We start from the raw sequence: 16,102 nt of genomic DNA on the forward strand, positions 1-16,102 counted from the left end.
ATGTAAATCAGCGGTTGCATTAAGAACTAATTTGTCTTTCGATTCCTGTCAACCCTGTATTTTTTAGTCAAGTATATGATTAGCTTTCGATTAAACTAGATCACTCTGAAAGCTGACGTTCCTCATTTTGAGGCTTGAGTTGTGACTATTTCCATTGTATAACCACGGTTTTGTATGGCTAAATATGCACCTTTTCGAACAAACTGTATATGTATGTTGTAAAATGATGTTACAGGAGTGTCATCGGAAGAATTCTGAGAAGGTTAGTGAAAAAATTAATATATTTTGGCGGTGATTACGTTATAGCGCTCTTTGGCTGGAATCGATGCTCTGGGTAACGTTTTCACATGTGGTATGCTAACTTATCGATTTATTGTGTTTTCGCTGTAAAACGCTTAGAAAATCTGAAATATTGTCTGGAATCACAAGATCTGGGTCTTTCCATTGCTATGCTTTGTCTATTTTTATGAAATGTTTTATGATGAGTAAATTGGTCATACACGTTGCTCTATCTAGTAATTCTAGTCGATTTGTGATGGTCGGTGCAATTGTAAACTGTGATTTCTACCTGAAATATGCACTTTTTTCTAACAACACCTATCCTATACCATAAATATGTTATCAGACTGTCATCTGATGAGTTTTTTTCTTGGTTTGTGGCTATCAATATCTTAGATTAGCCGAATTGGTGATAGCACCTGAAGTAGTAAGAAACTGATGGAGTTAGAAAAGTGGTGTATTTTGCTAACGTGTTTAGCTAATAGATTTACATATTTTGTCTTCCCTGTAAAACATTTTAAAAATCTGAAATGGTGGCTTTATTCACAAGATCTGTATCTTTCATCTGGTGTCTTGGACTTGTGATTTAATGATATTTAGATGCTACTATCTACTTGTGAAGCTATGCTAGCTATGCTAATCAGTGTGTGGGGGGGGTGGGGGGTGATCCCGGACCCGGGGTAGAGGCTCGTGAAAGGTTAATGTGTGTGTGTTATATTCCAATCAATATGTAAAAAATATATAAGTTTAACAAACTATTGAAAATTGTTTGCTCTTAAATTTCATTTTGAAGACTGCTGGGATTTACAATCTTGTCTTAATAGGGTCAGCATGTTACCCTACAAACCCACTTGTAGGGTAGAATGGCGCCGGAGAGGATGGCTGACGTTTTACCAACTGTGCTATTTTGTTGTTTTTTTTGCATTGTTTGTAACTTTTTTTTTTTTTAACTTATTTTGTACATTATGTTTCTGCTACCGTCTCTTATGGCCGAAAATATCTTCTGGACATCAGAACAGCGATTACTCACCTCGAATTGGAAGAAGCTTTTTCCTTTAACGAGTCCGATGCGAAGGATATACTGCTTTCTCGGGAACAGGCCCAAATCCCCGCCATTTGAGTGAAGAAAAGACAGAGAAAAAGGGGGCGGAGGTCGGGCTGCCTTCTAAGAATTCGTAGGCGAGCGAGTAAACTCCCACTGCCATCCGTTCTACTGGCTAACGTGCAGTCATTGGAAAATAAAATTGATGACCTACTATCAAGATTATCCTGCAAACAGGATATAAAAAACTAATATCTTATGTTTCCCAGAGTCGTAGCTGAACGACAACAGAGATAATATAGAGCTGGCGGGATTTTCCATGCACCGGCAGGACAGAGAAGCTACGTCTGGTAAGACGAGGGGTGGGGCTGTGTCTATTTGTCAATAACAGCTGCTGCACAATGTCTAATATTAAAGAAGTCTCAAGGTATTGCTCGCCTGAGGTAGAGTACTTTATGATAAGCTGTAGACCACACTATCTACCAAGAGAGTTCTCATCTATATTATTCGTAGCCGTCTATTTACCACCACAAAACTGATGCTAGCACTAAGGCCATAAGCAAACAAGAAAATGCTCATCCAGAAGCGGCGCTCCTAGAGGCCGGAAACTTTAATGCAGGCAAAATTTAAATCAGTTTTACCTCATTTCTACCAGCATGTCACATGTGCAACCAGAGGGGGAAAAACTCTGGACCACCTAAACTCTGGACCACCACACACAGATATGCTTCCAAAGCTCTCCCCCACCCACCATTTGGCAAATCTGACCATAATTCTATCCTCCTGATTCCTGCTTGCAAACAAAAACTAACGCAGAAAGTACCAGTGACTCGCTCAATACGGAAGTGGTGAGATGGTGGCGATGCTACGCTACAGGACTGTTTTGCTAGCACAGACTGGATTATGTTCCGGCATTCATTCAATGGCATTAAGGAGTATACCACATCAGTCATCGGCTTTATCAATAGTGCATCGACGACGTTGTCTCGACAGTGACCATACGTACAGAAGCCATGGATTACAGGCAACATCCGCATCGAGCTAAAGGCTAGAGCTGCCGCTTTCAAGGAGTGGGACACTAATCTGGACGCTTATAAGAAATCCCGCTATGCCCTCAGGCGAACCATCAAACAAGCAAAGCTTCAATACAGGATTAAGATTGAATCCTACTACACCGGCTTGAAAACTATTACGGACTACAAAGGGAAACCCAGACGCAAGCTGCCCAGTGCCGCGAGCCTATCAGACGAGCTAAATGCTTTTTATGCTTGCTTCGAGGCAAGCAACACTGAAGCATGCACGAGAGCACCAGCTGTTCTGGACAACTGTGTGATAACACTCTCGATATCCGATGTAAGCAAGACCTTTAAACAGGTCAACATTCACAAAGCCGTGGGGCCAGACGGATTACCAGGATGTGTACTCCGAGCATAAGCGGACCAACTGGCAAGTGACATTTTCAACCTCTCCCTGACCGAGTCTGTAATACCTGCATGTTTCAAGCAGATCACCATAGTCCCTGTGCCCAAGGAAGCCAAGGTAACCTGCCTAAATGATTACCACCCCATAGCACTCACGTTGGTAGCCATGAAGTGCTTTGAAAGGCTGGTCATGGCTCACATCAACACCATCATCCCAGACCCACTCCAATTCGCATACCGCACCAACAGATCCACAGATGATGCAATCTCTATTACACTCCACACTGCCCTTTCACACCTGGACAAAAGGAACACCTATGTGAGAATGCTGTTCATTGACTACAGCTCAGTGTTCAACACCATAGTGCCACAAATCTCTTCACTAAGCTAAGGACCCTGGTACTAAACACCTCCCTCTGCAACTGGATCCTGGACTTCCTGACGGGCCGCCCCCAGGTGGTAAGGGTAGGCAACAACACGTCTGCCACGCTGATCCTCAACACTTGGGGCCCTCAGGGGTGTGTACTTAGTCCTCTCCTGTACTCCCTGTTCACCTACGACTGTGTGGCCAAACACTACTCCAACACAATCATTAAGTTTGCTGACGACACAACAGTGGTAAGTCTGATCACCGACATCGTCGTGACAGCCTATAGGGAGGAAGTCAGAGACCTGGCAGTGTGGTACCAAGGCAACAACCTCTCCTTCAATGTGAGGAAGACAAAGGAGCTGATCATGGACTACTACAGGAAAAGGAGGGTCGAACACGCCCCCATTCACATCGACGGGGCTGTAGTGGAGCTGGTCGAGAGTTTCAAGTTCCTTGGTGTCCAACGAATATCATAGTCCAAACACACCAGGGCACGACAACACCTTTTCCCTATAAGGAGACTGAAAAGATTTGGCATGGGTCCCCAGATCCTCAAAAGGTTTTACAGCTGCACCATCAAGAGCATCCTGACCGGTTGCATCACCGCCTGGTATGGCAACCGCTCGGCATCTGACCATAAGGCGCTACAGAGGGTAGTGCGTACGGCCCAGTACATCACTGGGGCCAAGCTTCTTGCCATCCAGGACCTATGTACTAGGTGGTGTCAGAGGAAAGCCCCAAAGATTGTCAGAGACTTCAGTCATCCAAGTCATAGACTGTTCCCTCTGCTACCTCACGGCAAGCGGTACCGGAGCGCCACGTCTAGGACCAAAATGCTCCTTATCAGCGTCTACCCCCCCAAGTCATGACTGCTGAACAATTAATCAAATGGCAACTGCTCGGCATCTGACCGTAAGGCACTACAGAGGGTAGTGCGTACAGCCCAGTACTTCATTGGGGCCAAGCTTTTTGCCATCCAGGACCTATATACTAGGTGGTATCAGAGGAAAGCCATGGAGAATAAGAGCACCTCCTCCCAGCTGCCCACTGCACTGAGGCTAGGAAACACTGTCACCACCGATAAATCCACGATAATCGAGAATTTCAATACGTTTTCTTCTATGGCTGGCCATGCTTTCCACCTGGCTACCACTACCCCGGCCAATTGTTGCAACCCCTATTACTAGCCTGTTCAACCTCTCTTTCGTATCGTCTAAGATAAATATTGGAAAGCTGCCGCGGTCATCCCCGTCTTCAAAGGGGGAGACACTCTAGACCCAAACTGTTATAGACCTATATCCATCCTGCCCTGCCTTTTCTAAAGTTTTCAAAAGCCAAGTTAACAAACAGATTACCGACCATTTCGAATCCCACCGTACCTTCTACACTATGCAATCTGGTTTCAGAGCTGGTCATGGGTGCACCTCAGCCATGCTCAAGGTCCTAAACGATATCATAACCGCCATCGATAAAAGACAGTACTATACAGCCGTCTTCATCGACCTGGCCAAGGCTTTCGACTCTGTATTCTTATAGGCAGACTCAACAGCCTTGATTTCTCTAATGACTGCCTTGCCTGGTTCACCAACTACTTCTCAGAGAGTTCAGTGTGTCAAATCGGAGGGCCTGTTGTCCGGACCTCTGACCGTCTCTACGGGCCGACTCTTTTCTCTGTATACATCAATGATGTCGCTGTTGCTGCTGGTGATTCTCTGATCCACCTCTACGCAGACAACGCCATTCTGTATAGGTGTTCCTAATGTTTTGTACACTGTGTATACAGTACCTTAACCCTATTCCCTGGAACATAGCTACGCTCACCAGTAGAGTAGGGTTTTTTCAAATGGACCACCTCACCTAATCACCATGAACGACACACTAAAGCACCGTTTATACCTGGTGCTAACATGTGTCCTTTGTCCTGATTGTGTCCACATTCTGATTGTGCCCACATTTTTAGGCAGGTGTAGACGATCAAAAGACACATTGTGGTCAGATCATCCTCCCGGGGGGCACATTGTCTAGACAGTAAAACCATTTCAATCATTATTATCCTGCTTTCTAAAATCATTGACAGCTGCCAACATTGACTTATGGCATCAATATGTGTCCTAAAATAAATACATAAAATGCAAATTAATTACTTAAAATTCATACAATGAAATTTTCTGGATTTTTGTTTTAGATTCCGTCTCTCACAGTTGAAGTGTACCTATGATAAAAACTACAGACCTCTACATGCTTTGTAAGTAGGAAAACCTGCAAAATCGGCAGTGTATCAAATACTTGTTCTCCCCACTGTACATATTATTTTGGAAGACAATCTATCAAATAATGAGCATACAGAGAGAGGGCAGGAAACTGGTCACAATGCAAATGCAATGGAGGGATAAGAAACACAAATATGGGCATTGTCAAAATGTGGACAAGATCAGGACCAAGGATGCATGTTAGGTGTGCTAACGAGGCTTCATTCCTGAAGACGAGTTGAACAGCTATTTCAAAACAATAACAGTACTAGTTGCCTAGTAGCTGCCGAGTGGTCTAAGGAACTGCATCTCAGTGCTAGAGGCGTTGCTACAGACCCTGGTTCGATTCCAGGCTGTATCACAACCGACCGTGATTGGGAGTCCCATAGGGCGGTGCACAATAGGCCCAGCGTCGCCCGGGTTTGGCCGGGGGTAGGCCGTCATTTGTAAATAAGAATTTGTTGTTAACTGACTTGCCTATTTAAATAAAGGTTCAATAACGGTTCAATAAATAAGAGGTCGTGGAATGTCAAATGTTACCCTGTATTTAAATTGAGTATTTATCATTGGTTTATTTCTTATTTAATTCAGTGTCACATGGCACCATGGTGTGAATTGTTCTAGTCGAGGTAGAAAATAAATGGACAGATTTCGCTCTCATGATTCAGAATTTTTATATTCAGCTATAACCGTCTCCGGCTGTTGCCCAAATATGTCCCAGACGTCCGTCCGTCCTCTAAACCAAACCACTGTTCCATGGCTGAACTGAAAATGTGTTTTGTAAATAGCAGGTGTGTTCTCTCTAAGGAAAACCCATTTGTTTACTAGAAGGTGACTGTGAACCAGTTGCTATTTCTCTCATTCTCTTTCACACGATACGTTTTGTGTTCTGAGCACTGCAAGCTGCCCACATAGTGTCGTCATCAGAGTTGCTTTCCGCTGTAAACTGTTTGGATTCAATGAACTAATCCACCTACTGAGTCTGGCCTCACGCCGACACAGCAACATCAAACACAACACACTACTCTGGTTTAGAGGGAGATTTAATGGCACAATTAAAGATTTACAGCCACACAAACAATTGATTAATTACCTATGGTTGGAGAGGCAGAGAGAAAGAGAGAATTGTTATGAAAATAAAGGCATCACCAAACTCATTGTTTCATTTGTATCACAACTGGTCTTATTACGTTCACTTACAGAGGAACTCCAGGTTAAAGGAGGAGACTGGTTAAAGGAGGATAATGGTTAAAGGAGGATAATGGTTAAAGGAGGATAATGGTTAAAGGAGGAGACTGGTTAAAGGAGGAGACTGGTTAAAGGAGGAGACTGGTTAAAGGAGGAGACTGGTTAAAGGAGGAGACTGGTTAAAGGAGGAGACCGGTTAAAGGAGGAGACCGGTTAAAGGAGGAAACCGGTTAAAGGAGGAGACCGGTTAAAGGAGGAGACCGGTTAAAGGAGGAGACCGGTTAAAGGAGGAGACGGCAGATTTCAAAATGGATTAAAATTAGATTTTGTGTCACTGGTCTAATCTAAACACGACACGAATTTTTCCAACAATTGTTTACAGACAGATTATTTCACTTATAATTCACTGTATCACAATTCCCGTGAGTCAGAAGTTTACATACACCAAGTTGACTGCCTTTAAACAGCTTGGAAAATTCAAGAAAATTATGTCATGGCTTTAGAAGCTTCTGATAGGCTAATTGACATCATTTGAGTCAATTGGAGGTGTACCTGTGGATGTATTTCAAGGCCTACCCCCCAAGCCATAAGACTGCTGAACAATTAATCAAATGGCCACCGGGACTATTTACATTGACCCCCCCCCAATTTGCTTTTTACACTGGTGCTACTCGTTGTTTTTTATCTATGCATCGTCACCTTACCCCTACCTACATGTACAAATTACCTCAACTAACCCGTACCCCCGCACACTGACTCGGTAACGGTACCCACTGTATATAGCCTCGTTATTGTTATTTGTTATTTGTTATTTTACTTATTTTTTACTTAAATTTACGTAAATATTTTCTTAACTCTATTTCTTGAACTGCATTGTTGGTTAAGGGCTTATAAGTAAGCATTTCACTGTAAGGTCTACACCTGTTGTATTCGGTACATGTGACAAATAACATTTGATTTGATTGACAGAATGAAAAGGAAGCCTGTACAGAATACAAATATTCAAAAAATGCATCCTGTTTGCTATAAGGCACTAAAGTAAAACTGAAAATATGAGAAAGAAATGTAATTTATGTCCTAAATACAAAGCGTTATGTTTGGGGCAAATCTAACACGACACATCCCTGAGTACCACTTCATATTTTCAAGCATAGTGATGGCTGCGTCATGTTATGGGTATGCTTGTCATCGTTAACGACTACGGAGTTTTTTTAGGATAGAAATAAATGGAATAGAGCTAAGCACAGGCAACCTGGTTCATTCTGCTTTCCAACAAACACTGGGAGATACATTCACCTTTCAGCAGGACAATAACTTAAAACATGAGGCAAAATATCCATTGGAGTTGCTTACCAAGACGGCATTGAATGTTCCTGAATGGCCTTGTTATAGTTTTGACTTAAATCGGCTTGAAAATCTATGGCAAGACTTGAAAGTGGTTGTCTAGCAATGATCATCAACCAGCTTGACAGAACTTGAAGAATTCTAAAAATAATGTGTAAATATTGTACAATCCAGGTGTACAAAGCTCTTAGAGACTTACCCAGAAAGACTCACAGCTCTTAGAGACTTACCCAGAAAGACTCACAGCTCTTAGAGACTTACCCAGAAAGACTCACAGCTCTTAGAGACTTACCCAGAAAGACTCACAGCTCTTAGAGACTTACCCAGAAAGACTCACAGCTCTGAGACTTACCCAGAAACACTCACAGCTGTAATCACTTCCAAAGGTGATTGTAAATTGTATTGACTCATAGGTGTGAATACTTAAGTAAATGAGATATTCCTTTATTTTCAATACATTTGCAAAAAATGTTTAAAAACATGTTTTCACTTTATTATTAAAGGGTATGGTGTGTAGATGGATGAGATAAAAAAAAAAAGGATTTAATAAATTTTTAATTCAGGCTGTAACAACAAAATGTGGAATAAGTCCAGGGGTATGAATACTTTCTGAAGGCACTGTATGAGTGACAGTGTTCACCTACTGACCCGCCAAAAACATTTTTTTCCCTCAATGACATGTATTGCTAAATAAAAACATTTAATAAGGAAAAACAGTCAGGCACCACATTACTGCAAGACAAAACAACTCACTCAATCAAGCACGATGGTTTTCTAAGTATAAAAAAAAGCTTGTTTTCATATATCAACCCCCCAAAAAATAAGCTTGAAGTGGAATGGGATTTAGTGTGGTGAAAAGAATGTGGAAGAATCCAATACTTTACCTTGTATGAGGTACAAATCACATTATTGGGGAAGCACTTCCTCTAAGAGTTTGAATTACGATGTTTGATACGTTTTATATCCTAAGAAACCTGCCTACACATTGTTTGACGTTCAATAGACCAACATAGCTACTGTAGTAGGTCAAAGCTGGGTGCTGAAAAACCTTGGTTGAGCATTGGTGGAGTATGCATTGTGGTGCTCATGTAAATAAAAAATAAAAAATCAGTTTCAGAGCCATGCCTACTTTTCACTTAAATACATATTTCTTTCTGTTTTTTAATAGATACAAATACCAAATGTGTTACAACTTCCCCGGTCTCCCCCTTACTACAGGTGTTTCGAAGGGATTAACTAGAAGTTTGCATTTCCTGTTGTGTTGTGAACATTTCTGCAACAACAGGATGATCAAATTAAGATACAGCATCTGTAACATGTGTCACGAGTAAAAGTGGGAAACCCAGGGTTCAATAGGCAATAAGACATTAATGTATCACGAAAGGAGTGTGGATATTTGGCCTGACAAAGAGGTTTTATCTATTGACTGAATGAGAGCTGATAATTATAAGTGTTTTAAGAGTCTAAATTGTCCAAGACCGGTTACATTTTTTATATTTTTATAATAAAGACACCGAGACACTTGAGTACTATAACACTACGACCCGGGCTGGCTAACATGGTACCACTTCTCATGGGGCCACAGAGAACAAGAGGAATCATGTGCATCACATCGTGAATCAGGAGCCATGTCAAATAACTCACAAGGACTGGACACACTGTTCCCTATATAGTGCACTACTTTTGACCAGGGCCCCTATAGGTATCTGGTCGAATGTAAAGCAGTTACATAGGTAAGAGGGTGCTATTTGGGACGAATCCACTGATGTGTCTGAAGTTCATCGTGTGCGATAGCTAGCTATTTATTTTTTTATTTATTTATTTCAACCTTTATTTAACTAGGCAAGCCAGTTATTAAGAACAAATTCTTATTTACAATGACGTCAACCAAAAGGCAAAACGCCTCTCCTGCGGGGGAACGGGGGCCTGGTATAATTATTATTTTTTTTATTTTTAAATACAATATAAATATAGGACAAAACACACATCACAACAAGAGAGACACAACATTACATAGAGAGAGAGAGGATGTATAGATACCTCTGAGCTGAAGATGTTCACATGTATTTTGTATTTATAGAGGGCTCCTGAGTGGCCCAGTGTTCTCTAACGGCACTGCATCTCAGAGGCGTCACTACAGACACCCTGGTTCGATTCCAGGCTCTATCACAACCGGGCCGTGATTGGGAGTCCCATAAGGCGGCTCACAATTGGCCCAGCGTCGTCCCGGCTTAGGGCATGGCCGGGGTAGGCCGTCATTGTAAATAAGAATTTGTTCTTAACGGACTTGCCTAGTTAAAGGTAATTTTTTTTAAACAATTTTTATTGTTAAGGATCCCCATTTAGTTCCTGCCAAGGCAGCAGCTACTCTTCCTGGGGTTTATTATGGATCCCCATTAGTTCCTGCCAAGGCAGCAGCTACTCTTCCTGGGGTTTATTATGGATTCCCATTAGTTCCTGCCGAGGCAGCAGCTACTCTTCCTGGGGTTTATTATGGATCCCCATTAGTTCCTGCCAAGGCAGCAGCTACTCTTCCTGGGTTTTTTAAAGGATCCCCATTAGTTCCTGCCAAGGCAGCAGCTACTCTTCCTGGGTTTTTTAAAGGATCCCCATTAGTTCCTGCCAAGGCAGCAGCTACTCTTCCTGGGGTTTATTATGCATCCCCATTAGTTCCTGCCAAGGCAGCAGCTACTCTTCCTGGGGTTTATCATGGATCCCCATTAGTTCCTGCCAAGGCAGCATTTACTCTTCCTGGGTTTTTTAAAGGATCCCCATTAGTTCCTGCCAAGGCAGCAGCTACTCTTCCTGGGGTTTATTATGGATTCCCATTAGTTCCTGCCGAGGCAGCAGCTACTCTTCCTGGGGTTTATTATGGATCCCCATTAGTTCATGCCAAGGAAGCAGCTACTCTTCCTGGGGTTTATTATGGATCCCCATTAGTTCCTGCCAAGACAGCAGCTACTCTTCCTGGGGTTTATTATGGATCCCCATTAGTTCCTGCCAAGGCAGCAGCTACTCTTCCTGGGGTTTATTAGGGATCCCCTTTAGTTCCTGCCAAGGCAGCAGCTACTCTTCCTGGGGTCCAGCAACATTAAGGCAGTTATATACAGTTTGAAATATTACATGACATTACATTTCATAACACTTTTCACAACACATTAAGTGTGTTCCCTCAGGCCACTAGTCTACTATCACATATCTACAATACGAAATCCATATGTACGTGTGTGTAGAGTGCATATCTTCTCATGTGTGTGTGTCTGTGCCAATGTTTGTGTCTCTTCACAGTCCTTGCTGTTCCATAAGGTGTGTTTTTATCTGTTTTTTAAATCTGATTCTACTGCTGCATCAGTTACTTAATGTGGAATAGAGTTCCATGTAGTCATGGCTCTATGTAGTACTGTGTGCCTTCCATAGTCTGTTCTGCACTTGGGGATTGTGAAGAGATGTCTTGTGGGCTATGCATGGGTGTCTGAGCTGTGTGCTAGTAGTTTAAACACAGCTCGATACATTCAGCTTGTCAACACTTCTTACAAAAATAAGTAGTGATGAAGTCAATCTCTTCTCCACTTTGAGCCAGGAGAGATTTACATGCATATTATTAATGTTAGCTCTCTGTGTACAACCAAGGGTGACGGGGTATTTCCTGGAAATAAAATTAAAAAAAGAGATTTGTGAGTTAAGAGCTGGGAAATTATCAATAAAACATTCTTGTTGTTTGTTTCTAGAAACTAAAACAAAAACAAAAAAATGTTTTTACCCCCCAATTTTTGGGGGACTTAAAGTTAAAGTGGTGCAGAAGTGACCACCAGCCATTTTGAATTCAAACCTAACTGACCTTTTTAAAGAATGCGGTGCCATCATTTTGATTGAGATGTTCTGTTGTCGTTGTTGTGGGATAGAGCAGTGGAAGGCGATAGGGAGAGGAGATTTTCGAGAGATAAACCCTAAGACCCCCCCCCCCCCCACACACACCTCCCCCGTCTCCCCCCTGTCCCTCGGACAACAAAAAGAGTCAGTGATGTTTGTCTGAAACAGAGAGCTGGTCTTCTTAATGTTTGTGATGTGTTGACCACTTGGGAGGAGACAGGGTCTCGGGTCAGTCAACACTGTGGTGTTGTGGGGGACGAAGAGAAACAACATCACAGACTGAGAGCTTGCGGGGGGGGGGGGGCAAGAGAGAGCAAAACAGTAAGCCCCCCCAGAGCGACAGTCTCCTGGAATCTAATAGACCAACGGACAGAGAGGGCATTCAATCAAACATGAGACAACAACAACAGGAAATCTAGGTTGGTGGACGAAGGTGTCAGTGTCATGTTGACGGACGTGGACTTTGTATAAACTTTTCATCCTCAAAAGAGTCATTTTGAGATGTTTAGAAGGGGTGCTTTTCCGTTCAGGAGCAAAGAGGAAAGGAACCATCATTTTTATTATACGCTCAAAAGGCTAAAAATGATTCACACAAAAACATAAATGTCTATGATTTTTCTGGTAACACTTTACTCTAGGTGTCCTTATGAATGTGTTCATAAAGCCTTTATAACAGCTATATAACACTTAAAACATCTGTCATAAGTAGTTTTAAAATAGTTATGAGACACGTTCATCCTGTTGTCATATGTCAACTGTTAGTAACAACTGCTATTACAGTCTGGATGACAACGTATGTCAACTGTTATTACATGCTACATAAGATGCTACAGTACATAGCAGATGCTATAACAATGACACATGTTATTACATGCTACATAAGATGCTACAGTACATAGCAGATGCTATAACAATGACAAATGTTATTACATGCTACATAAGATGCTACAGTACATAGCAGATGCTATAACAATGACAAATGGTATGTGTTATTTAGCTGTTATAAAAGGCTTTATGGCAGCATGTATAATTTATCAAGTAAATCAGTTTTAAACATTAAGATAAGAACTCAAAGAACACACACACACACACACACACACACACACACACACACACACACACACACACAATCATTAGTAAGATCATTTAGTGCATCGCATCAAAGCGATTCAAGCCCTTATCGTTTGGCAGGGTCTAATTCATTAAGATGAACTCAAGAATGTGCTGTTCTGTCTTCACCCCTCGATCACAACTCCCCTCGAAAGATACTTATGCAAGGCTCATGGAATCTCTCTATTTTGTCTCTCTCTGTGTGTGTGTGTGTGTGTGTGTGTGTGTGTGTGTGTGTGTGTGTGTGTGTGTGTGTGTGTGTGTGTGTGTGTGTGTGTGTGTGTGTGTGTGTGTGTGTGTCAGTTAACAGAGCTGGGAACCGTACTGTAAATAAATGCGTCATTAGATCTCATTTCTCATCTATCACTGATCTTCTATTTAGGGATTCTCTAAACACGTCTATAATATGTCTTGCCCCAGAGTCTTCCCGAAACAGGGGTGGAGCTAGGGGTGGAGCTAGGGATGGATAGATACAGTATTAGGAGCAAGGGGTGGAGCTGGGGATGGAGAGATACAATATTAGGAGCAGGGGTGGAGCTAGGGATGGATAGATACCATATTAGGAGCAGGGGTGGAGCTAGGGTTGGAGAGATAACATATTAGGAGCAGGGGTGGAGCTGGGGTTGGAGAGATACCATATTAGGAGCAGGGCTGGAGCTAGGGCTGGAGAGATACAATATTAGGAGCAGGGGTGGAGCTAGGGATGGATAGATACAGTATTAGGAGCAGGGGTGGAGCTAGGGATGGATAGATACAGTATTAGGAGCAGGGGTGGAGCTAGGGATGGATAGATACAGTATTAGGAGCAGGGGTGGAGCTATGGATGGATAGATACAGTATTAGGAGCAAGGGGTGGAGCTAGGGATGGATAGATACAGTATTAGGAGCAGGGGTGGAGCTATGGATGGAGAGATACAATATTAGGAGCAGGGGTGGAGCTAGGGTTGGAGAGATAACATATTAGGAGCAGGGGTGGAGCTGGGGTTGGAGAGATACCATATTAGGAGCAGGGGTGGAGCTAGGGTTGGAGAGATAACATATTAGGAGCAGGGGTGGAGCTAGGGTTGGAGAGATACCATATTAGGAGCAGGGGTGGAGCTAGGGTTGGAGAGATAACATATTAGGAGCAGGGGTGGAGCTGGGGTTGGAGAGATACCATATTAGGAGCAGGGGTGGAGCTAGGGTTGGAGAGATAACATATTAGGAGCAGGGGTGGAGCTAGGGTTGGAGAGATAACATATTAGGAGCAAGGGTGGAGCTAGGGTTGGAGAGATAACATATTAGGAGCAGGGGTGGAGCTAGGGATGGAGAGATACCATATTAGGAGCAAGGGTGGACTGGGACCAGAATCTGGCATTTCTAACACACCAACCCAATTTTTTCCTGAGAGTCCCACAATGGCCCATTTTATTCCTTTAGGCCTCTGTTATTAGTCAGATAATGATCATTTTGCACAAAAATCCCAAGTAAAAAATGGACCAACCCATCTGGCATTATCCTGAAATGGAGCATCAAAGCATCCATCTAAATGTGTTATTTAGCTTAGCCATGTGGAGAAACGCTTGGACAATCATTTGGCTGAAATTGAGCTCTAATTATCTGGTCTGTTTACGTTGTGTTTGTTTTCCAAAAGGTGTGTGTGTGTGTGTGTGTGTGTGTGTGTGTGTGTGTGTGTGTGTGTGTGTGTGTGTGTGTGTGTGTGTGTGTGTGTGTGTGTGTGTGTGTGTGTGTGTTTGTGTGTGTGTGTGTGTTTGTTTGCGTTGGAAGGTGGTGGTGGGTGTTGACATGCATAGAGAGGAAACACCTCCCCATTATCCACAATTCTCCTCTTGGTTTCCTGGTATCACCCCGTCACAGGGACAACAACAACAGAACAGTCGAAATTGATAGGTGTCGTATGGTGGCCTGCCGATGCGTTTGTGGTGCGTCACCGCAGGGCTTGTGTTTATGGTATCCTCTCGGGGAAGCCGAGTCGCTGTTTATCTTTAATCCCGCCGAGAGCATGTCCTCTTGGGACATCAGGGTCGAGGAGAGGGATCTATGGGGAGGCTGCCCCCCCATCAGGGTTGAGGAGAGTGGTCTATGGGGAGGCTGCCCCCCCATCGGGGTCGAGGAGAGGGATCTATGGGGAGGCTGCCCCCCCATCAGGGTCGAGGAGAGTGGTCTATGGGGAGGCTGCCCCCCGTCAGGGTCAAGGAGAGGGGTCTATGGGGAGGCTGCCCCCCCATCAGGGTCGAGGAGAGTGGTCTATGGGGAGGCTGCCCCCCCATCAGGGTCGAGGAGAGTGGTCTATGGGGAGGCTGCCCCCCCATCAGGGTCGAGGAGAGGGATCTATGGGGAGGCTGCCCCCCCATCAGGGTTGAGGAGAGGGGTCTATGGGGAGGCTGCCCCCCCATCAGGGTCAAGGAGAGTGGTCTATGGGGAGGCTGCCCCCCCATCAGGGTCGAGGAGAGGGGTCTATGGGGAGGCTGCCCCCCCATCAGGGTCGAGGAGAGTGGTCTATGGGGAGGCTGCCCCCCCCCATCAGGGTCGAGGAGAGTGGTCTATGGGGAGGCTGCCCCCCCATCAGGGTCAAGGAGAGTGGTCTATGGGGAGGCTGCCCCCCCATCAGGGTCGAGGAGAGTGGTTTATGGGGAGGCTGCCCCCCCATCAGGGTCGAGGAGAGTGGTCTATGGGGAGGCTGCCCCCCCATCAGGGTCGAGGAGAGGGGTCTATGGGGAGGCTGCCCCCACACAGAGAGTAGGTGGAGGAGGAGGAGTCACCTCTCTGTTTCTTTCCGGAACCTATTTGACCGGATCTGGTACCACTCCTGTCATGAAAAACCATTCAAACCTTTTGCAGTGTAAGCATTTTAAGAAAATAAATCAAAGTTAATCTGAGTTGGCTCTTCGTTAGTTTTCCTGTCCCCCCCCCCCCCCCAAAAATATATATATGTGAAAAAGTTGATTTTCAGCCCAGGTCTGATATACTAAGAGTTGATTCGAGTTGGGCCGACCCGGACTTATGGTTTGTGCAGCATTGTAACCTATGTTTGAGACCCAACGCGTGGCCGCGTGAGACCAGTATCTCTCACAGAACTAAAATGAGATTCGCTTTCTATGATCTGTGGATGTAGCCCATTAACCTACAGCATAACCTACAGTCGGGAACGCGCAGCAAATCTGTCAGGGAACAGCATGAAGCCAAAAAAACAGGTACTTGCACCTCCCCTTGAGCTATTGTTTTGAAT

The sequence above is a fragment of the Salvelinus alpinus genome, chromosome 19, assembly GCF_045679555.1.
Source record: "Salvelinus alpinus chromosome 19, SLU_Salpinus.1, whole genome shotgun sequence".
In the NCBI taxonomy this organism is placed as follows: Eukaryota; Metazoa; Chordata; class Actinopteri; order Salmoniformes; family Salmonidae; genus Salvelinus; species Salvelinus alpinus.